Source organism: Podarcis liolepis, assembly GCF_965112155.1.
Source record: "Podarcis liolepis genome assembly, chromosome: W".
In the NCBI taxonomy this organism is placed as follows: Eukaryota; Metazoa; Chordata; class Lepidosauria; order Squamata; family Lacertidae; genus Podarcis; species Podarcis liolepis.
The window spans coordinates 6060738-6082386 of NC_139568.1; the positions used below are offsets into that span (position 1 = coordinate 6060738).

The 21649-nt window shown below is 44.4% G+C and overlaps 1 long non-coding RNA gene across 1 annotated transcript in view; it reads right to left on the reverse strand.

The window, feature by feature from the left end:
- LOC310697728 overlaps positions 1-21649 on the reverse strand; it is a 984178-nt gene that overhangs the window by 811520 nt on the left and 151009 nt on the right. Inside the window, exons 2-3 of the long non-coding RNA XR_014521169.1 lie at positions 12004-13685; positions 4044-5741 (exon numbers count right to left, since the gene is read on the reverse strand). This is a non-coding gene — a long non-coding RNA (uncharacterized lncRNA). The remainder of the gene's footprint in view (positions 1-4043; positions 5742-12003; positions 13686-21649) is intronic.

The window sequence follows — 21649 nt, forward strand, 5'->3', positions numbered from 1 at the left end:
ACAGAATTGTTAGAACCCAATGTAAAGACACTTTCGAGAATGTATAGTCTGCTGTTGAAATGGAATACTGAGGAAGAAACAGTAAAATCGGCAATGATAAAATGGGCACAAGACATAGGTCATAACATTATGTTCGCTGACTGGGAGAAGTTGTGGACCACCGGGATTAAATTTACGGCATGTAATGCCTTAAGAGAGAATATTATGAAAATGATGTATAGGTGGTACATGACCCCAGTTAAGCTTGCAAAAATATATCATTTGCCCGACAACAAATGTTCGAAATGTAAAGAGATTGAAGGTACATTCTTTCACCTTTGGTGGACGTGCCCAAGGATCAAGGCCTTCTGGGAAATGATATATAATGAACTGAAAAAGGTATTTAAATATACTTTCCCGAAGAAACCAGAGGCCTTTCTCCTGGGCATAGTGGGCCAATCGGTGTTAAAGAAGGATAGAACTTTTTTTATGTATGCTACAGCAGCAGCAAGAATCCTCATCGCAAAGCATTGGAAGACACAAGATCTTCCCACCTTGGAGGCTGGCAGATGCAACTAATAGACTATATGGAGATGGTGGAAATGACTGGCAGAATCCCAGACCAGGGAGAGGAGTCGGTGGAGGAAGATTGGAAGAAATTTAAAATTTATTTGCAGAAATATTGTAAAATTTTTGAATGTTGAGGACATTGAAATGAGTCGCAGGGTCTTTAGCAACAAAGTAAAATGTAAGATTGAATTATTAACAGATAAATTAAATAGGATATGAATTTGCTAAATTAATTTCTAAAAGGGATACAAGAAAGGGAGACGTGAGGAAGTCGGGAAAATAAGTTAATTGAAGATGAGAAATTAAGAAAGAGGGAATTTTTGTTTTTTATTATTATATGTGTTTTTACCTTTTTTTCTTTTTCCTTTGATGTGTTTATTGTTTGCATTTTGGTATTGTATTGTTTTTTCTTTTGGGTGATTTTGTGTTTTCTTTGTCTTGGTGTATTTTCTTGAGTCCTTTTCTACTGTGAAAATTTAATAAAATATTTATAAAAAAAGAAAGACCTACATTGGCTCCCAGTACGTTTCCGAGCACAATTCAAAGTGTTGGTGCTGACCTTTAAAGCCCTAAACGGCCTCGGTCCAGTATACCTGAAGGAGCGTCTCCACCTCCATCGTTCTACCCGGACACTGAGGTCCAGCACCGAGGGCCTTCTGGCGGTTCCCTCACTGCGAGAAGCCAAGTTACAGGGAACCAGGCAGAGGGCCTTCTCGGTAGTGGCGCCCTCCCTGTGGAATGCTCTCCCACCAGATGTCAAAGAGAACAACAACTACCAGACTTTTAGAAGACATCTGAAGGCAGCCCTGTTTAGGGAAGCTTTTAATGTTTGATGTATCACAGTATTTTAATATTCTTTTGGAAGCCGCCCAGAGTGGCTGGGGAAACCCAGCCAGATGGGCGGGGTATAAATAATAAATTATTATTATTATTATTATTATTATTATTATTATTATTATTATTATTATTATTATTATTATTTATTTCTTGACCTCCTCACACCTCCCATTTTGTATTCCAGTTCAAATATTAAATTCAGCAAATCCTTACCCACTAGCATTTATCCTTTATCAATCCCCATTTACATTTTCTTAAAAATCTTTTTACCAATACCACTTCTTTTCAATCAGACGTCATTTTAACATTCCTTAATTTTACAGTGCTTCTGCAAGTAGTCTTTGAATTTCTTCCAGTCTTCCTCCACCGACTCTTCTCCCTGGTCACGAATTCTGCCAGTCATTTCTGCCAATTCCATGTAGTCAATCACCTTCATCTGCCATTCTTCCACTGTGGGTAGCTCCTGGGTCTTCCAATACTTCGCAATGAGTAGTCTTGCTGCTGTTGTTCCATACATAAAGAAAGTTCTATCCTTCTTTGGCACCAATTGGCCGACTATGCCCAGGAGAAAGGCCTCTGGTTTCTTCAGGAAGGTATATTTGAATACCTTTTTCATTTCATTATATATCATCTCCCAGAAAGCCTTAATCCTTGGGCACGTCCACCAAAGGTGAAATAATGTACCTTCTGTTTCTTTACATTTCCAGCATTTATTGTCGGGCAAGTGATAGATTTTTGCAAGCTTGACTGGGGTCATGTACCACCTGTATATCATTTTCATAATATTCTCTCTTAAGGCATTGCATGCCGTAAATTTCATACCAGTGGTCCACAACTGTTCCCATTCAGCAAACATAATGTTATGTCCGACATCCTGTGCCCATTTAATCATAGCAGATTTTACCGTTTCATCCTGACTATTCCATTTTAACAGCAAGTTATACATTCTTGAAAGTATTGGGTTCTAACAATTCTGTTTCCAACTTTGATTTTTCCACCTGGAAGCCAATTTTTTTATCTAAATTATATACCTCTCTTATTTGGTAATAATGAAGCCAATCTCGCACTCTATCTTTTAATTTCTCAAAACTCTGCAATTTCAATTTGTTTCCTTCTTGCTCTAGAATCTCCCAATATTTTGGCCACTTGGCCTCCATATTGAGCCTTTTTTGAGCTTTTGCCTCCATTGGTGACAACCACCTTGGGGTTTTATTTTCAAGTAAGTCTTTGTATCGTGTCCAGACATTAAACAATGCTTTCCTGACAATATGGTTTTTAAATGCCTTATGTGCTTTAACCTTGTCGTACCATAAATATGCATGCCACCCAAAAACATTGTTAAAACCTTCTAAATCCAAAATGTCTGTGTTCTCAAGAAGCAGCCAGTCCTTCAACCAGCAGAAAGCTGCTGATTCATAATAGAGTTTAAGGTCTGGCATGGCAAATCCCCCTCTTTCTTTTGCATCAGTTAGTATTTTAAATTTTATTCTGGGTTTCTTGCCCTGCCAGACAAATTTGGAGATATCTCTCTGCCACCTCTTGAAACAGTTCATTTTATCCAAAATTTGTAACGATTGAAACAAAAACAACATTCTTGGCAATACATTCATCTTAATAACAGCAATTCGGCCCAACAAGGAAAGCTTCAAGTTTGACCATATTTCTAAGTCCTTTTTAACATCCGACCAACATTTTTCATAATTGTCCTTAAATAAGTTCCCATTTTTAGCTGCCACATTAATCCCCAAATATTTCACTTTCTTGACCACTGTTAAACCTGTCTCATTCTGAAGCCTCTCTCTTTCAGTCATTGTTAAGTTTTTCTCGAGAACTTTAGTTTTTAATTTATTCAACTTAAATCCTGCCACATGACCAAACTCCTGGATCGGTTCTAATACTCTTTTAGTGCTAGAATCTGGCTCCTGTAATGTCAATACCAGGTCATCTGCAAAAGCTTTCAATTTGTATTGTTTAGCTCCGACCGTTATACCTTTAATCAAATGGTCCCTTCTTATCATGTTTAACAAAACCTCCAGGAAGGAAATAAAAAGTAATGGGGAAATTGGGCAACCTTGTCATGTCCCTTTCTCTATCTTAAATTCTTCTGTTACCACGTTGTTAACTATTAATTTTGCCTTTTGTTCTGAATAAATTGCACCTATACCATTTTCAAACCCTTGGCCGACCCCCATCCCCTTGTCAGGAAAAAGCACCAAGGCAAAAGCCAGCTCCAGATGGCTGGAATGCAAAACAGGATTTTGTGGTTTCTCACTGTACTGTTGGAGAAAAGGTGGAGCCTATTCTCTGTACTGAGCACCGGATGTTAGCTCAGTGTGTCATCTGACCTGTGCTGGAAGTACAGGGGAGGAGTGTGTGACTCTTCTGATGGAGACTGAAGGGTGCAGTCACATTTCTATGTACTGTTGAGTGACAGGAATAAAACATGTAGAAAGGACTCCTGTCTGTCTCATTTCTCCTCCCTGGGAAAATGCAGGGAGGGAGAGAGAAGCAGAGGGTGTGTTCTTCTCACGACTAATGAGAAGAATCGCCGGGTTTGTTTACCTAGCCTGCTGAGGTCGCAGACGGACGGTAAGCACAGTATCTCGCTCAATTGCCTCGGGGGAGGCCAGGTACCTCTGCCTGTGAGATGAAGATACTAACATATGGCAGCCTTCGGATGGTTGTGATTCATCAGACATCTGCATGAGAGGCTGGTGGAATGTCCTCCTCTGCTCCAAGAGAGAAGGCAAGCGTCTGAAAGAAGCCAGAGGCTCAACAGACAGCTGGTGGAAAGAAGAGGTGTTTTCCAGAGCACCAAAGTTCAAGGTATGCTGCACATTTCGGGCTAAAAGTGTGAACGCAGGATGATTAATTCCCTGTTTCATAGGAGCTGCGTTTTGGAAAAACAAAAGCTCCGGGAGGAAGAGGCCTGCAGCTCAAAGGCTGAAGCCTGCATTCCACAAATTCTTGTGGTTAAGATAAGACTGTCCTATTGAAATGCATTGTTGCTAAGTAACGGAAAGTTGGAAAGTTACTGGCAAAAGGGCTGGACTGTGAGCCTGGGAAAGCGAAACAAAGCCAAAGATTGTTTTGGCTACAAGTTTACGAAGCTCTTGGAAGGGACTTTCCATAGCAGTCAGCGTGTAGCTGCCAGGTGCTAAAAGCATAAACAACTTGCAGTTTGCCTGACTGAGAAAGGAAAAAAACAACTGTTGGATTTTACAGCTTGTTTGAAAGTGAGGGAGGCTTGGCTTCAAGATGGATGCCAAGAAAGCAGGAGGTTTGCCTTACCCACCTCCCCTAAATAATGACAATTATTCATCTTGGTCTGTTAAGATGAAGGCCCTGCTGCAGAATCAGAGGCTTTTTGATGTAATTGAAAACCCCATCCCTGCAGCACCAACCGGAGGTTGGGAGTCACGGAATGTGAGGGCCAGGACTGCTATAATTCTGTGTGTCTCAGATGAGCAGTTGGTGCATATCCAGAATTTAGAACACGCGCAAGAGGTTTGGGACACGCTGCGTACAACGCATCAGAGAGATGCTGGTTCTTCAGCGTTGCTGTATTTTGAGAAGTTGACCAATCTGAGACTTGCGCCTGATGGAGATGTTCAAGCGCACCTGACAGAAATGAAGTTTCTGCGTCAGCAGATGGTGGAACGCAATTTCCGTCTTCAGGAGGAAGTGTTTTGCTTCATGATGATAAACAGCCTTAATCGCACCTACAAGGTTGTTGCCAGTCAGCTTGGTTCCCTACCGGCCGCGCAGCTAACCGCGGAAAGAGTGTGTGCTGTGGTCCTGAACGAACACGACAGACTTGCTGCACTGGAAGTGAAGGACAGGGGGAGGGAAGAACAGAGTTCTAATTCCCCCACTGCTGAATCTACTGGAGAGCATGGAGCAGCATTGAGTGCTGTCCAATGCTACAATTGTGGATAGACTGGGCATCTACAGCGAAACTGTAGGAAGCCACGCCAGTCAAGAGGAGCAAAGAGCAGCTCTACGAAGCCTGAGGCGTCAGGCAAAAGCCGTACCAAGTGCCAGGTGAAACCTGCAAAGGCTATGATGGCGAAAGGAACCATGCCAGATGTTGGGAACTCGTTCATAATTGACACGGGCGCGACCGTCCATATGTGCCCACACAGAGGATTATTTTCGACGTTGAAGAAGCAAAGCTTCGCTGTGAAACAGGCCAACGGTCAAGAGTTGGAAGCGACCGGAATTGGAACTGTGTATCTTGAGAGTCTGAACTTGACTATAAGTGATGTTTACCTGGTTCCAGAACTGAAATTTAATCTGCTGAGTGTGTCGCAGATTGCAAAGAAAGGACTGAAGCTGTCCTATGATGCTAAAAGCTGCAAGATCTTCACTTCCGGAGGCGGCGCGAAACGGTAATGGCGGTCCTCTTTAGTGTCTAAAGAGGGGCTCCGCAGAAAAGGATCGTTCGCTACGGCACAGCGACGATCCATCAAGAAAAACCACGAGCAGAGTGAGCTCGTGGCCGTGGGACTCGGCGGGCACCTGGAGCGACCCCCGAAACGAAGAAGGGACCCCGTAAGGGGTTCCGGAAGCGCGGAGGGGAAGCGGTGCTGAGAGTTCATCGCTCTTTCTGCGGGAGCGAAGCCGCGCGGCTGCTGCCGATGAGCGCCGACCTTTCTTCCTTAACCATTGGATTCTAAATCATCTACTCGCGAGTAAGTGTTACTCTATTTTGGATTTACAAATTCAGAAATTCGGCTGAAAGCGGGAGACGAAAAAGAGGAAGTCCGTCTTCCGGCAAGGCTTACAGATCAAAGGCAAAGGAACTGACAGGCTGGAAGCAGTAGAAAAGGATTTTAAAAGTGGAAGCATTATGCGTCTGACAGAACTGGGGTTTGAAATGAAAGGCAAGTTTTCTTTTTAATTTATTCTACAGTATTGAAGTAATTTGGGAACCTTCTCCTTTGGTGGACTTTAAAGTTTAAGACCCAGCCTCGGTATGGCGGGGGAAAAGAATGCCTTTTGCGGATACAATCTATAAAACTGAAAAAGATACATAGAGGCAATTTTGGACTACATAACTAAGTAACTGTATCCTGCGCCTTGGGAGGTGACATTTGTGGCAACTTTGGAAGGGCTCTGCCAGTGGAAAAAAGTTTTAAGGACTATTGTTAAACTATTTAGCTGCAGGAACTTTAATGGCGACCAAAACTTTTTTCTTTCTCTCCTGAACTTTAACTGTACTCCCTCTAACTGTACTCCCTCTAGTGGAGACTGGGATTTACAATTTCCTGGGAACTAACTTTGTTTTGTCTCTCTGCGGTTGTTATCTACACTGAGGTCTGTCCTTCCCATGGAACATTTGACAGCTTGACCTTGACTCATAGACAGGTGGGGAATGAGTGGCCAACCGAAAACAAGATCTGCAAAAGCGAAAGCAACGAAAGCCCAGCTTGTGCAAACAACTTTGACCTCTCAGTCACGTAGATCATCAGTTCCTGCTGTACTGAAGGGAATTGAACCTCCAACAGCAGCTGAATTGAAGGGAACTGAACCTTCAACAACAGCTGAACTAAAGGAAGCTGAACAACCAGCAACAGAGGATATGGCTGCAGGTGGATCTGATGCACTTCTGAAGGAAATGCTACAACAATTTGCAATTTTAAATAAGAAGGTTGACGACCAAACAGCAAAAATTGACTTAGCCACATCCTCCATCACAAAGCTATCTGAACAAGTGGCACAGCACTCACAAGCAATTGGGAATCTAAAAGACGTTACTTCTGAGAACCGGAAACTGGCCGAAGCTGCGAACGAAAAAGCTGACCAAGCAATTCAAAAAGTGGATGAACTGAAAGGAGAGGTAAGGCCACTACATAAGCACATTGGCGACCAGCAGGCCTACCTGTCTATGGTGGAACTGAGAAACCGGGAAAACAATTTGAGATTACGCTCTATCCCAGAGCTTGAAAAAGAAGATTTGACTGGTTTCTTGACGGCAGAATTTTCCAAATTCTGGGGTATAAAGGAAGACGAAGACTTTAAAATAACAACGGCATTTAGATTGGGAAGTGTCGCCAGGAAGGACAGACCCAGAGACTGCCTGATTATCCTAAGGACCAAACAGGAGAGAGACAAAATACTTGACCTTCATTTTAATAAATCACTTGAGATCCAGGACAGAAGAGCGGAAATTTATAAGGATATACCAAAACAATTACTGGATCTCAGAGCCATCTATACTGACCTAGCAAGACTTTTGAGAGGTAACGGGATACCTTATAGGTGGGAGTTTCCACAAGGCCTATCATTTAAATACAAAGGAAAGAAGGTTAGAATTAAGACAAAAGAGGACAACCAGAAGTTCCTGCACGACCACGGAGAGGATCTCCAGAAGGGAACAGCAGTCCCTTGGCCTCTGCCACAGCCTGGATTGGAACCAACACCATCTCCCTCGGACCTGGACAAAAAAGGAGGACACCCCATAAAGAGCAACAACAGATTGATACAGGATGTCTCTGCAGCTGTACAGTTGGAACATTAATGGCGCAAATTCCCCGGAAAAACGAAAAAGGATTTTTCATATTTTGAAAAAGGAAAATTTGGATATAATTTGCTTGCAAGAAACGCATGTGACTAGGCTCCACAGGAAAGTACTAATTAACAAAAGACTAGGCCAAGAATTTATTTCATCAGACAAAGTAAAAAAGAGAGGCCTGGTGATTTACGCAAAGGAGAACCTAGCACCGAAATTTTTATTTAAAGATGAACAAGGAAGAATCCTGGCAATTGAAATACAAACTCAAGGAGAAAAAGTTTTGATATTAGGAATTTATGCACCAAATGAGGGGAAAGCAGAATTTTACAAGAAGCTACATGAGACATTACTGGACTATCTGGACTATTCGAACATCATTATGATGGGAGATATGAATGGGGTGGTCTCTACTTTGATGGATAAGTCACAAAGCCAAAATTTAACCAAGGATGGCAGACTACCGAAAACTTTTTTTGAACTGACAGACAATATGGATTTGATTGACATTTGGCGGACAAGGAACCCCCTAGGTAGAGAGGGAACTTTCTTTTCTGAGGCCCACTCGTCATGGACGAGAATCGACCAAATTTGGACAACTAGAGGGCTGGCACCGAAGACTATAAGAGTGGAAATCTGCCCAAAGACTTGCTCCGACCATAACGCCCTGAAAATGGAATTGAGACTTACTCCAGCCGGCTCCTTCAGATGGAAAATGAATGACACCCTCTTTAGAGATCAAGAGATTGTAAAGAAGGCCCAAAAAACTTTAAAGGACTACTTTGAAATCAACTTGAACACTTCAGTGGAAAAAAGAACAATCTGGGACGCCAGTAAAGCTGTAATGAGGGGGTTTCTGATACAACAAAACACAATTAAGAAAAAACTCTGGAACGGGAAAAAGGATAAAATATTAGAGAAGATAAGAGATGGAGAGAAAAGACTGAGATCTAAACCAAAATCCAAAGAGATCTTACGAGAAATTAAATACCACCAGGCACAATATTTGAAATTGATAAATCAAGAAGTGGAATGGAAAATCAAACAGATGAGACAAAGATCCTTTGAGTCAGCAAATAAATGTGGGAAACTGCTGGCATGGCAGTTGAAAAAAAGACAGAAACTTAACTACGTTACCAATCTAGAGGTGGAAGGGAAAAATATTCAGAAACCAGGTGAAATTAGAAAGTGTTTCCAGAAATACTTCAAAAAGTTGTATACACAAGGGCCCGAGGAAGTGTCTGAGATGGAACGATTTTTGAAACTCAACGGCTTACCAGAATTATCTCAAGAGAAGAGATCAATCTTGAACTGTAAAATAACACAACAGGAAATTGAGGATGCCATTCAGAATATGCAGCTGGGCAAATCTCCAGGCCCGGATGGGCTTACCTCCAAGTACTATAAGACACTGAAAGACTACTTGACTCTACCACTAATGGAGGTTTGCAATCAGATTATGGGGGGAGGAAGGGCACCGGAAACGTGGAAAGAAGCTTTCATCACATTGATACCCAAAGTGGAAACTGAAAAGACTCAACTTAGGAACTACCGTCCCATCTCACTCCTGAATGTGGATTACAAAATATTTGCAGACATTTTGGCAAGCAGATTGAAAAAGGTTTTAAATGAAGTAATTCATAAGGACCAAGTAGGCTTTCTTCCTGGTAGGCATTTGTTTGACAATACTAGGAATATTATCGATATCCTGGAACTTTTACAAACAAATATTAACACTAAAGCAGTGTTAATTTTTATTGATGCTGAGAAGGCCTTTGACAACATTTCTTGGAAATTTATGAAGAAAAACTTGGAAGGGATGGGAGTGGGACGAGGGTTTGAAAATGGCATAGAAGCAATTTATTCAGAACAAAAAGCTAAGTTGATAGTGAACAATGTGGTGACAGAGGAGTTCCACATTGAAAAAGGAACACGACAGGGGTGCCCCCTATCCCCCCTATTATTTATATCAGTCCTGGAGGTTTTGCTGAACATGATTAGGAGGGACCGGCAAATACAGGGGATCACGGTCGGAGTGAAACAATATAAACTGAAAGCATTTGCAGATGACTTAGTAATAACATTACAGGAGCCAGAATCTAGTACAAAAAGAGTTCTGGAACTGATACAAGAATTTGGTCGGGTGGCAGGATTTAAGTTGAACAAACAAAAAACTAAAGTTTTGGGGAAAAACTTGACGCCCTTAGAAATAGAGGGGTTTCAGAAGGAAACAGAGTTAACTGTGGTTAAGAAAGTGAAATACCTGGGGGTAAACTTGACGCCTAAAAATTTGAATTTGTTTAAGGACAATTATGAGAAATGCTGGTCAGAAGTTAAGAAAGATTTGGAAACTTGGTCGAGACTGAAGCTTTCCTTGCTGGGCCGAATTGCTGCTGTTAAGATGAATGTTTTGCCAAAAATGTTGTTTTTATTTCAAACCTTGCAGGTCGTGGACAGAGTGGAATGTTTTGGAAAGTGGCAGAGGGATATCTCAAAGTTTGTCTGGCAGGGCGAAAAGCCCCGAATAAAGTTTAAAATACTAACTGACGCAAAAGAAAGAGGGGGGTTTGCCCTGCCAGACTTAAGGTTATACTACGAGGCGGCAGCCTTCTGCTGGTTGAAAGATTGGATTTTATTAGAGAATACAGATGTCCTAGACCTGGAAGGTTTTAACAATTCGTTAGGATGGCATGCGTATTTGTGGTACGGCAAGGCAAAAACACATGGAATGTTCAAAAACCATGTTGTCAGGAAAGCAATTTTTATGGTCTGGATGAAATACAAAGACTTACTTGAAAGTAAGACTCCGAGGTGGCTATCACCAGTGGAGGCTAAGGCGTGGAAAAAACCCAATATGGAGGCCGGCTGGCCGAAATATTGGGAACTAATAGAAAAAATTGGTGACAATTGGAGGTTGCGGAGCTTTGAAAATTTAAAGGATAAGGTGCAAGATTGGTTCCACTATGCCCAAATTAACGAGGTTGTTAAGTTGGACAAAAAAACAGGATTCCAGGTGGAAAAATCGAAACTTGAGACAGAGTTGTTAGAACCAAAGACCAAGGTATTATCGAGAATGTATAACTTGCTGCTTAAATGGAATACACAGGATGAGACAGTTAAATCAGCCATGATAAAGTGGGCTCAAGACATTGGTTACAACATTATGTTTGAAGACTGGGAAAGGTTATGGACCACCGGTATGAAATTTACGGCATGCAATGCCTTAAAAGAAAACATTATGAAAATGATATACAGGTGGTACATGACCCCAGTCAAGCTTGCTAAGATATACCATTTGTCTGATAACAAATGTTGGAAGTGCAAGGAGGCTGAAGGAACATTCTTTCACCTTTGGTGGACTTGCCCAAGAGTGAAGGCCTTCTGGGAAATGATCTACAACGAGTTAAAAAAGGTGTTTAAGTACACCTTCCCTAAAAAACCGGAGGACTTCCTCTTGGGTATTGTCGGCCAAAAGGTGTTAAAGGAGGATAGAACGTTTTTTATGTATGCTACCACAGCAGCAAGAATCCTGATTGCCAAATATTGGAAGATTCAAGATTTGCCCACGCTGGAAGAGTGGCAAACGCAACTGATTGACTACATGGAGTTGGCCGAAATGACTGCCAGAATCCGAGACCTGGGAGAAGAAGCAATGGAGGAGGACTGGAAAAAATTTAAGAACTATTTGCAAAAATTTTATAAGTTATATGAACTATAAAATGATGCATAATTTGAAATGCTAGCCCCAGCAATGAGAGTGCAACATCTATGAAATTGGATAACATTATTGAAAGAACCAAAGTTTAAATGTTAAAAATGATAATATGTTTTGTTTTCAGAGTAAATGGACAATAAGGGATTTAAACTTAAACTGCAATTGAAAGTACAAAAGAAACACATGAAACAAGGTTATAATTTGCTGATAAATTTATTGTTAAGAATGCATTGTGCGGGAGATGCGGGGAAGTTCGATAGAAAGTTGATATAAGCTGTTGAAAGATCATGATTCTTTTTATCTTCTTTTTGTTTTGTTTTCTTCTTTTCTTCTTTCGTCTGTCTATGTCTGAAAAAATGCAATAAAAACTATTTAAAAAAAAAAAAGCTGCAAGATCTTCAAAGATGGAGGACTGTTTCTTACTGCCAAAGAGAAAGATGGACTGTATTTGTTGACTTTTGATCAAAGTGATTACATGAAATGTAATTCTTCTGATTCTAACGAAATCTCTCTTACAGGTGTGACCAGTGTGAGCACCAGGAAGCTGACCAAGAAGGTCGACAGAGCATTTCAGCGGGTGTATGCTGATGTGATTGGTCCTCTAGAACCATCTAGGGGCAGTGCAAAATATTACCTTTTGTGTGTGGATTGTTTCACTAATTATTCTTGGGTTTATATGATGGAGAAACCGCAAGAAACTTTAGAAAAGTTTCAGGAGTTTTGTGACAAGGTTAAGAGTATGCATGATGCTAACATTGATTGTCTTTTCACAGATGACAAACAAGTTTTTCTGTTACAGAAGTTTCAGAAGTTCCTGGATGGAAAAGGGATAGACCACAAAGTTGCTGTCTCGCCAGAAGCGTGGAGAGGGGTGTCTGTGTTAGGGTGAACAAAGAATTGCAAAAGGGGATGAATGCGCAATTGCTGAGTTCACATTTGCCACATGAATATTGGGCCGGATCTCTAGCGTCCTATCTTCATGTGTGGCTGAGAAAGGTCTCAACAGAGTTGGGATGTTCTCCTTTTGAGAAGCTGTTCAATAGAAAACCTTCTGTTGCCTATTTTAAGGTTTTCGGGTCTCATGTGAGAACAGAAGCTCCAGGTGGAGTAAAGAATGCCAGAGGCATTTTTGTGGGATATGAAAAGGGTCTCTACAGAGTAATTTTGTCTGAATCTGGTCAGGTGATTCTCACAAAGTTCCTAGAGAGTGCTCCAGAGCAAGTGCGGGTAGTACAGACATTTCCCACAGGTGACAATTCAGATGATGATGATGATTTTTCTGATGTCACAGATTTCAGTGGTACTGATGACGATGACAGTGATAGCTCAGAGAGTTCAGTTGTAACAGTCATTGAGAGAAAATCTCACACAATGGATAGACCTTCACAGGTGAAGGAAGAACCACTGATTGCTACTGGTTCTCAACAGAGTCCAGAGGTTGAACCAGTGAGCACAGAGGATCAGAACCTCATACGCAGGTCTGAGAGAGTCACAAAAGGTGTACCACCAAAGAGGTACTCAAAAGAGTTTGCTAACTTAGCTGTTGCATGTGTTGCTATTGTTAACAACTCAAAGCAGGTTAAAGCAGTGTCTAAGTCAGAGACAAAGACACAACAGAGAGTAGCTAGCCAAGGTAATGCAGAAGCACTCATTCCTTGGAAGCCAGACAACCAGAGAGGTACACTGGTGAAACCAGTGGTGGGGAGTTCCAAGGGAGGAACTGAAACAACAGGGGACTGTTATATGTATAACAACTGTTTGTTCTCTTCTCTGGATCATGTTTTGCCTATTGATGCTTTTGGGGGAGGTTGTCAGGAAAAAGCACCAAGGCAAAAGCCAGCTCCAGATGGCTGGAATGCAAAACAGGATGTTGTGGTTTCTCACTGTACTGTTGGAGAAAAGGTGGAGCCTATTCTCTGTACTGAGCACCGGATGTTAGCTCAGTGTGTCATCTGACCTGTGCTGGAAGTACAGGGGAGGAGTGTGTGACTCTTCTGATGGAGACTGAAGGGTGCAGTCACATTTCTATGTACTGTTGAGTGACAGGAATAAAACATGTAGAAAGGACTCCTGTCTGTCTCATTTCTCCTCCCTGGGAAAATGCAGGGAGGGAGAGAGAAGCAGAGGGTGTGTTCTTCTCACGACTAATGAGAAGAATCGCCGGGTTTGTTTACCTAGCCTGCCGAGGTCGCAGACGGACGGTAAGCACAGTATCTCGCTCAATTGCCTCGGGGGAGGCCAGGTACCTCTGCCTGTGAGATGAAGATACTAACACCCCTGAAGATTTTTCTTCAGAAATCTCCAAGAAATATTGTCAAAAGCTTTCTCGGCGTCCACAAAAATTAAAACTGCTTTAGTATTGATGTCCTCTTGCAACTTCTCCAAAATGTTAATTATATTCCTCGTGTTATCAGACAAATGTCTGCCTGGAAGAAAGCCAGCTTGGTCCTTGTGTATCTCTTCCTTTAATACCTTTTTTAACCTCTTAGCCAAAATGTCAGCAAAAATTTTGTAATCCACATTTAGCAGGGATATGGGTTGGTAGTTCTTAAGTTGTGTCTTTCAGACTCAGTTTTCGGTATAAGTGTAATATATGCTTCTTTCCACGACTCAGGTGCTTTTTTCCCCTCCAAAATTTCATTGCAAACCTCCTTTAATGGTTGAATTATCCAGTCCTTCAGAGTTCTATAGTATTTTGAGGTTAGGCCGTCCGGCCCTGGAGATTTTCCCAACTGCATATTCTGAACGGCACCTTCCACCTCCTGTTCTGTAATTTTATAATTCAACATTGTCTTATTTTCTTGCGAGATTTTTTGTAATCCATTTGTTTTCAAAAACTGGTCTATATCAAACTCTTTCTGAGGCCCTTGTGTATATAGTTGTTTAAAATACCTCTGAAAGCATTTTCTAATTTCCACTGGGTTCTGGATGTTTTTTCCTTCGACCTCCAAATTGGTAATAGTATTGAGTTTTTGTCTTTTCTTCATCTGCCAAGCTAGCAGTTTCCCACATTTATTTGCCGATTCAAAAGTCCTTTGTCTCATTTGTTTGATTTTCCATTCAATTTCCTGATTCCTCATCTTCATGTATTGCACTTGATATAACTTTATTTCTCTCAGAATCTCTTGTGAATTGGGTTTCAATCTCAGTTTTTTCTCGCCCTCTTTTATTTTATCCAATTTTTTAATTTTTTTTGCATTTTGAGCTCTCTTCTTTAGTGAGTTCTGTTGAATCAGAAACCCCCTCATAACTGCTTTACTTGCATCCCAAATTACTCTTTTTTCCACAGTGGTATTCAAATTTATCTCGAAGTAGTCTCTCGGGGGTTTTGGGGCCTTCTTAGTTACCTCTTGATCTCTAAACAGAGTGTCATTCATCCTCCATCTGAAGGAACCGGTTGGTGTTAGTCTCATCTCCATTTTCACGGCATTATGGTCGGAGCACGTCTTAGGGCAGATCTCTACCTTCCTGATCTTGGGTGCCAGTCCTCTAGTTATCCAGATTTGGTCAATTCTTGTCCATGTCTTTTGGGCTTCAGAGAAGAAGGTTCCCTCTCTACCCAAGGGGTTCCTGGACCTCCAAATGTCAATCAGATCCATATTGTCAGTCAGTTAAAAAAAGGTTTTTGGTAGTCTACCATCTTTAGTAACTACCTGTCTCTGCGACTTGTCCATATTTGTAGATACCACCCCGTTCATATCTCCCATCAAAACAATATTGTAGTCCATTGTGAAGGGATGATGAGCTGCTTGTGCGTAAAATCATAGTCCCTCAGAGTTTGTTCAAGTCCACAAACCTCTGTCTGTGACGGAGCCCCTCAGACATGGCTCCTCTAGTCACTGGCAGATTCCGACAGTGGTTGCTTTCGGAATCGCTTCCAACATAAAAGCTCCTTAACGGAAACACGTCTTCTGGACTCGCGGCGTGACAGTTTCCGGCGAGGAGTGGGTCTCCCTATGGGAGGTCCAGAAACCTCCCCACTGTTCTTGTTGGACGTGTCCCTGAGCCCTCCCTCTTGCTCGCTTTCCCTCAGAGACCCACCTCTCCCCCTGCTGGTTCCTGCTTCAGCTGCTGGGTCTCTCCCAGCCTCCGTGAGCCCTTCCACCACCTGTCCCTCCAATGGCAGTTCCCTGACATCCACCTCCCCTCCAGGACCCCCGTCACCCCCTCCCGTTCCCTCTCCTCTGGGCGGTGAGGAGGTAAAACCCCGAAAAGAATCCTCTTCATCTTCAGATGTCTCGAACATTTCCGTCCATCGGTCGCCGTTCCGGGTCGCTGAATCCTCCTCCTCCTCGGAATCTGTGAACCCCTCCAACTCCTCTTCATCATCTGTGGTAGCAAAGTATTCCCTCCGGAACCTCGCTACAGGCTGAGGTTTACGTGGGAACCTCTGATGAAAAGTTTCTATTAAGACCTCGTCATTGACATCCTCTGCCATGACCCAGGTGTTTTCCGACTCCGGTTCCCCTTCCCACATTACCAAATACTGCACTTGATCTCCCTTCCACCTGGAATCGAGGATCTCCGCCACATGGTTGCTGTGTTCCCTTTCCTCCATTGCTGGTCCCCGAGTGAACCTCCCTTCTCTGTCCCCTTTAGACGGTGACAGCAACGACCTGTGGAAAACTGGATGCAGCTTCATGTGGTTCGGTAACCGGAGTCTGAAAGCCACTGGGTTGACCTGTTGCGTGACTTCAAATGGGCCCAATCTTTTGGGTCTTAACTTCTTACAACCCCCTTTGAATGGTAACCCTTGGGTTGACAGCCACACCTGGTCCCCCACCCTAATGGTTTCACCTTCCCTCCTGTTTTTGTCTGCCTGCCTCTTATACTCCTCCTTGGCCCTGTCTAAGTTAAGTTGGAGCTGACGATGGATCACTTCCATTTCTTCTACGAACTGTTCGGCAGCCGGGACGCTCCATCTCTCCCCTTCCCCCCCTGGGAAAGCCCTGGGATGGCACCCGTAATTAGCCAAAAAGGGGCTCATCCCTGTGGACACGTTCTCCGCATTGTTGTAGGCAAATTCCGCCAACGCCAGCTTCTCCACCCAATCATTCTCTCTGTCATTGACATAACACCTCAGATATTGCTGGAGGGTGCCATTGGCTCTTTCCGCCTGCCCGTTGGTTTCAGGATGCCGGGCAGTCGAAAAATTGACCTCTACATGCAGTAAGCTCATGAGCTTCCTCCAGAACCTGGAAGTAAATTGTTTCCCTCGGTCTGAAACCACCCTCAAGGGGGCGCCATGCAACCTAAACACATTTTCTACAAACAATTTCGCTGTTTCTTCTGCCGTGACAGCATGTGAGCAGGCTATAAAGTGGCCCATTTTGGTTAACAGGTCTACCACAACCATGATGGCTGTTTTCCCTCTGGACCTTGGCAGATCAGTCATGAAATCTATGGACACTGCTTCCCATGGTCTTTCAGGTGTGGGTAGCGGTTCTAATAACCCCGCCGGCGCCCGCCTCTCCCCTTTGGCTCGCTGGCATTGGTCACAACCTCTCACATACTCCCGCACATCTTCCCTGACCTTGGGCCACCAAAATTCCCTGGTAACCAGCCACATGGTTTTGTGTTGCCCAAAATGCCCCACGGTGGGGCTATCGTGCAGCTGCTTGAGTACCTTCCCCCTCAACTCTCCTTCAGGTATATACAACGCTCCCTTGTAATACAACGCCCCGTTTCTCTCCTCAAAACCTCCGGGTTTATCTCCCTCCCTCCTGAGACCCCTGAGTTTGTCCTGGGCGTATTCATCATTCTCCGTTCCCTCTACCAGTTCTCTTTGCCCCACCAATGCCGCCCCACACACCCAGCGGTCCTCTGGAATGACATGTCTCTCTTCGGGTGCTCCCTCCCCCTCCAAATATTCAGGTTTGCGTGAGAGAGCGTCCGCCCTAATGTTCTCTGGGCCTGGCACGTAACAAATCTCAAAGTTAAATTTGGAGAACTCCTGGGGCCATCTCACTTGCCGTTGGTTGAGCACTCGTGCCGTTCTCCAATACTCTAGGTTCTTGTGGTCAGTGCACACTTGCACCTTATGTTGTGCGCCAATTAGCAGGTGCCTCCATCTCCGGAAAGCCTCATGAATGGCGAGTAGTTCTCGGTCGTACACCGTGTAGTTCCTCTCGGATTTGTTCAGCTTTCGCAAAAAAAGGCACACGGTCTCCACTCTGACTCCTCCTTCCCTGGCTGCAGAAGCACCGCCCCTATAGCTCTGTCTGATGCGTCAGTTTCTACTCTCATCGGTTTTTGTAAATCCACATGCAGGAGCTGTTCTTCAGAGGCGAAGGCCCTTTTTAGTTCCTCAAATGCTTGCTCCGCCTCCTCAGTCCAAACGAATTTCTTCTTACTGCTGAGACAGTCCGTAATGGGCGCCGTCAGGTGGGCAAAGTTTCGGATGAACTTACGATAGAAGTTCCCAAACCCTAGGAACCTCTGCACATCCTTCTTTGTTTTGGGTGTTTTCCATTCCAGCACTGCCTGGACCTTGCCGGGATCCATGGCCAATCCCTTGTCTGACAGGAGGTACCCCAGGAATTCCACCTCCTTGGTATGAAACTGACACTTCTCCAGTTTCACCCACAGCCTGTTGGCTTGCAGCCTGCTCAACACTTCTCTGACGTCTCTCACATGCTGCTCCTCATTCTCAGAATACACCAACACGTCATCTAGGAAGGCCACACAATTCTTGTAAAGCAAAGGCCCCAGTACGTGGTTCATAAACGATTGAAAGCACGCAGAGCCTGCTTGTAGGCCGAAGGGCATAACTAAATATTCAAATGCCCCCAAAGGGGTGAACATGGTGGTTTTCCATTCATCCCCCTTCCTTATACGTATCAGGTTGTACGCCCCCCTTAGGTCCAGCTTTGTAAAAATCTTTCCCTTCCGCACCCTGGTCAAAATATCATCAATCCTGGGCATAGGGAAAGCGACTGGTTCTGTCACTGCATTTAACCGCCGGAAATCGCATACAAGTCTCGGCTTGTCCGTGTGCTTTTTATCCACAAAAAACACTGGGCTGCCTCCCACCGCTCTGGACTCTCTGATGAAACCTCTCTTCAGGTTCTTGTCAATGAACTCCCTTAGCTCCTGCATCTCTCTGTCTGACATGGCGTACAGCTTGCCTACAGGGAGCTGTGCCCCAGGGAGTAAATTGATTTGACAGTCAAAGGGTCTATGTGGGGGTAGTTGGTCAGCTTCCCTTTCGCTGAAAACGTCGCTGAGATCTGCGTATTGTCGTGGCACCTTCACTTTCTCTGTTACTTCCGTCCCTGCTAGGGTGGCTTGGGCCCCTGCTGAACCCTTTCCCTCTTTGCAGTGTTCTAAGCAATGCGCTGAACCAAAGGAAACCACTCTCTGATGCCAGCCCACCAGCGGATCATGTAACGCTAGCCAGCTCATCCCCAAAATAATGGGAGCCCCTCCCAAGGTGGCCACATTAAACGCTATCCGTTCGGTGTGCCTTGCCACCTTCATTATCATTGGGACGGTCTGCAAGCTGACTTCTCCTCCCAACAGCTCCCTGCCATCGATCGTGGTCACCTGCAGGGGGTTGCTTAAAGGGATCGTCTGTATCTGGTGTTCAGCTGCAAACTCTTTGCTCATGAAATTGCAGGAGCTGCCTGAGTCCAACAGCGCCTTTATCTTTAGAGGGTGTCCGTTTTGCAGCTCTAGCGACACTTCTATCACTAGGGCAGGTTTAGGAGGTTCTGGCGTGGGCACTTTCACTGCTCTTTGGCCTGGCTGCTGTGCCCCGACGGTGGCAGCCAGGCGTTGGCTTTTACTTGCTCCGGTATTTCTTCCTCTCTTCCCTCAACAGCTCCCACCATCCCTTGCCATTCCTTCCTCTGGGGGCAGACTCTGGCAAAGTGACCTGGCTGTTGGCAGAGATAGCATTTCCGGGCGCCTTTTCCCTCCTTCTTTCCCCCCTCACTGGGCTTTGAAACTGCGCGTGCGCGCGCTGTTCCGATTTCCATCGGCTCTGACGGCGGGAAAGTTGGCTCTGGAATGTCTGGAATGCGGAACTCCTTCCAACGTTCCCCCTTCCCTTCCCGCCTCTCCAAGGCTCTCGCCTCCTGGCGCGCTCCTATGGTCAGCGCAGATTTGGTCAGCTGGTCCATAGAATCCGCCCTGGGCCCCCGGGAAAGTTCGTCTTTCACAGCCGAAGCAAGACCTTCTTCAAATAGCATTTGAATGGGTTCCGCCGATAAGTCCCACCCCAATCTGTGAACCAGCATGGTAAACTCAGTCCAGTACTCACGGACCGATCGGCTCCCCTGTTTGCAAGCCATTAGCTGTCTGCGCACCACTCCCTGCTCAATATCGCTGGAAAACATGAGATCCATTGCACGAAAGAACTTAATTGTGTCCTTTAGGACGTCATTATTCGTTGCCATCAGGGGTCTAACCCAGTCTCTCGCCCCCTTTTCAAGATGCCCAATCACGAAAGCCACTCGCGATTCCTCGTCAGGGAATTCATCAAACTGCAGATTGAGGGCACATTGCATCTCTGTCCGAAAGGCATGATAGTCCTTGGGCTCCCCCCCAAACTTCTGCACCAATCCTGGTACCTTTCTGGTGAGCTGGGTTGCTTTCCCCTTTTTGTCTGCATCCTGAGCCCTTCCCTCCTCAAGCCTCGCCGTCTGCAGCGCTAGCTGGACCTCCAACACCCGGTACCTTTCTTCCAGGCTTGGACTTGCCCCCGCTCCTGCTTCTCCGGTTCCGGCTGGGTCGCTCATGATGCCTTCTCCTGCACAAACAGCTTACAGAGACTGTCGGAATGCTGTGAAGGGATGATGAGCTGCTTGTGCGTAAAATCGTAGTCCCTCAGAGTTTGTTCAAGTCCACAAACCTCTGTCTGTGACGGAGCCCCTCAGACATGGCTCCTCTAGTCACTGGCAGATTCCGACAGTGGTTGCTTTCGGAATCGCTTCCAACATAAAAGCTCCTTAACGGAAACACGTCTTCTGGACTCGCGGCGTGACAGTTTCCGGCAAGGAGTGGGTCTCCCTATGGGAGGTCCAGAAACCTCCCCACTGTTCTCGCTGGACGTGTCCCTGAGCCCTCCCTCTTGCTCGCTTTCCCTCAGAGACCCACCTCTCCCCCTGCTGGTTCCTGCTTCAGCTGCTGGGTCTCTCCCAGCCTCCGTGAGCCCTTCCACCACCTGTCCCTCCGATGGCAGTTCCCTGACATCCATATAGTCCAATAGAGTCTCATGCAACTTCTTGTAAAATGTAGATTTCCCCTCATTCGGTGCGTATACACCTACTATCAGAAATTTTTCTCCTTGTGTTTGGATTTCAATTGCAATAAATCTTCCTTGATCATCTTTGAAAACAAATTTCAGCGACAAGCTCTCTTTTGCATAGATGACCACTCCTCGCTTTTTAACTTTGTCCGACGAAATAAATTCTTGGCCCAACCTCTTGTTAATCAATATTTTCCTGTGTAGCCTTGTCACATGTGTTTCCTGTAAACAAATTAAGTCCAACTGCTCTCCTCCAACTGCTCCCAGTAATTCCTCTTCTTCTGACGGTGGTATTACTTTCTTTGTCTTGTCCACTCCCAAAAGTGGTGGTACTTTGTCTAGTATTCCTGGTGGTAAGGCAACTGGCTCTCCTTCTACACCTTTTTGCAAATCTTATTCGTGGTCTCTCAAAAAATTTTCTTTCTCCTCCACAGATCTTATTTTAAACTTCTTACCTTTAAAGCTAAAAGATAGGCCTTGAGGGAATTCCCACCTAAAGATAGTTCTGTTTCCTCTCAGTAAAGTCACCAAGTCTCCGTAGTTAGACCTAAGATCCAAAAGATATTTCGGAATGTCCTTGAATATTTCCACTTTTGAGTCGTGTATTATCAGAGTATTCTGGTAGTGCAGGCTTAATATTTTATCTCGCTCCTCTTTGGATCGAAGGGTAATCAAACAGTCTCTCACCCTATTCTTTCTCCCTCCTCTTCCAAGTCTAAAGGCGTTTGTTATTTTGAAGTCTTGCTTGTCATCCAATTTCCAAAAATCCGCAAATTCCTGTGTC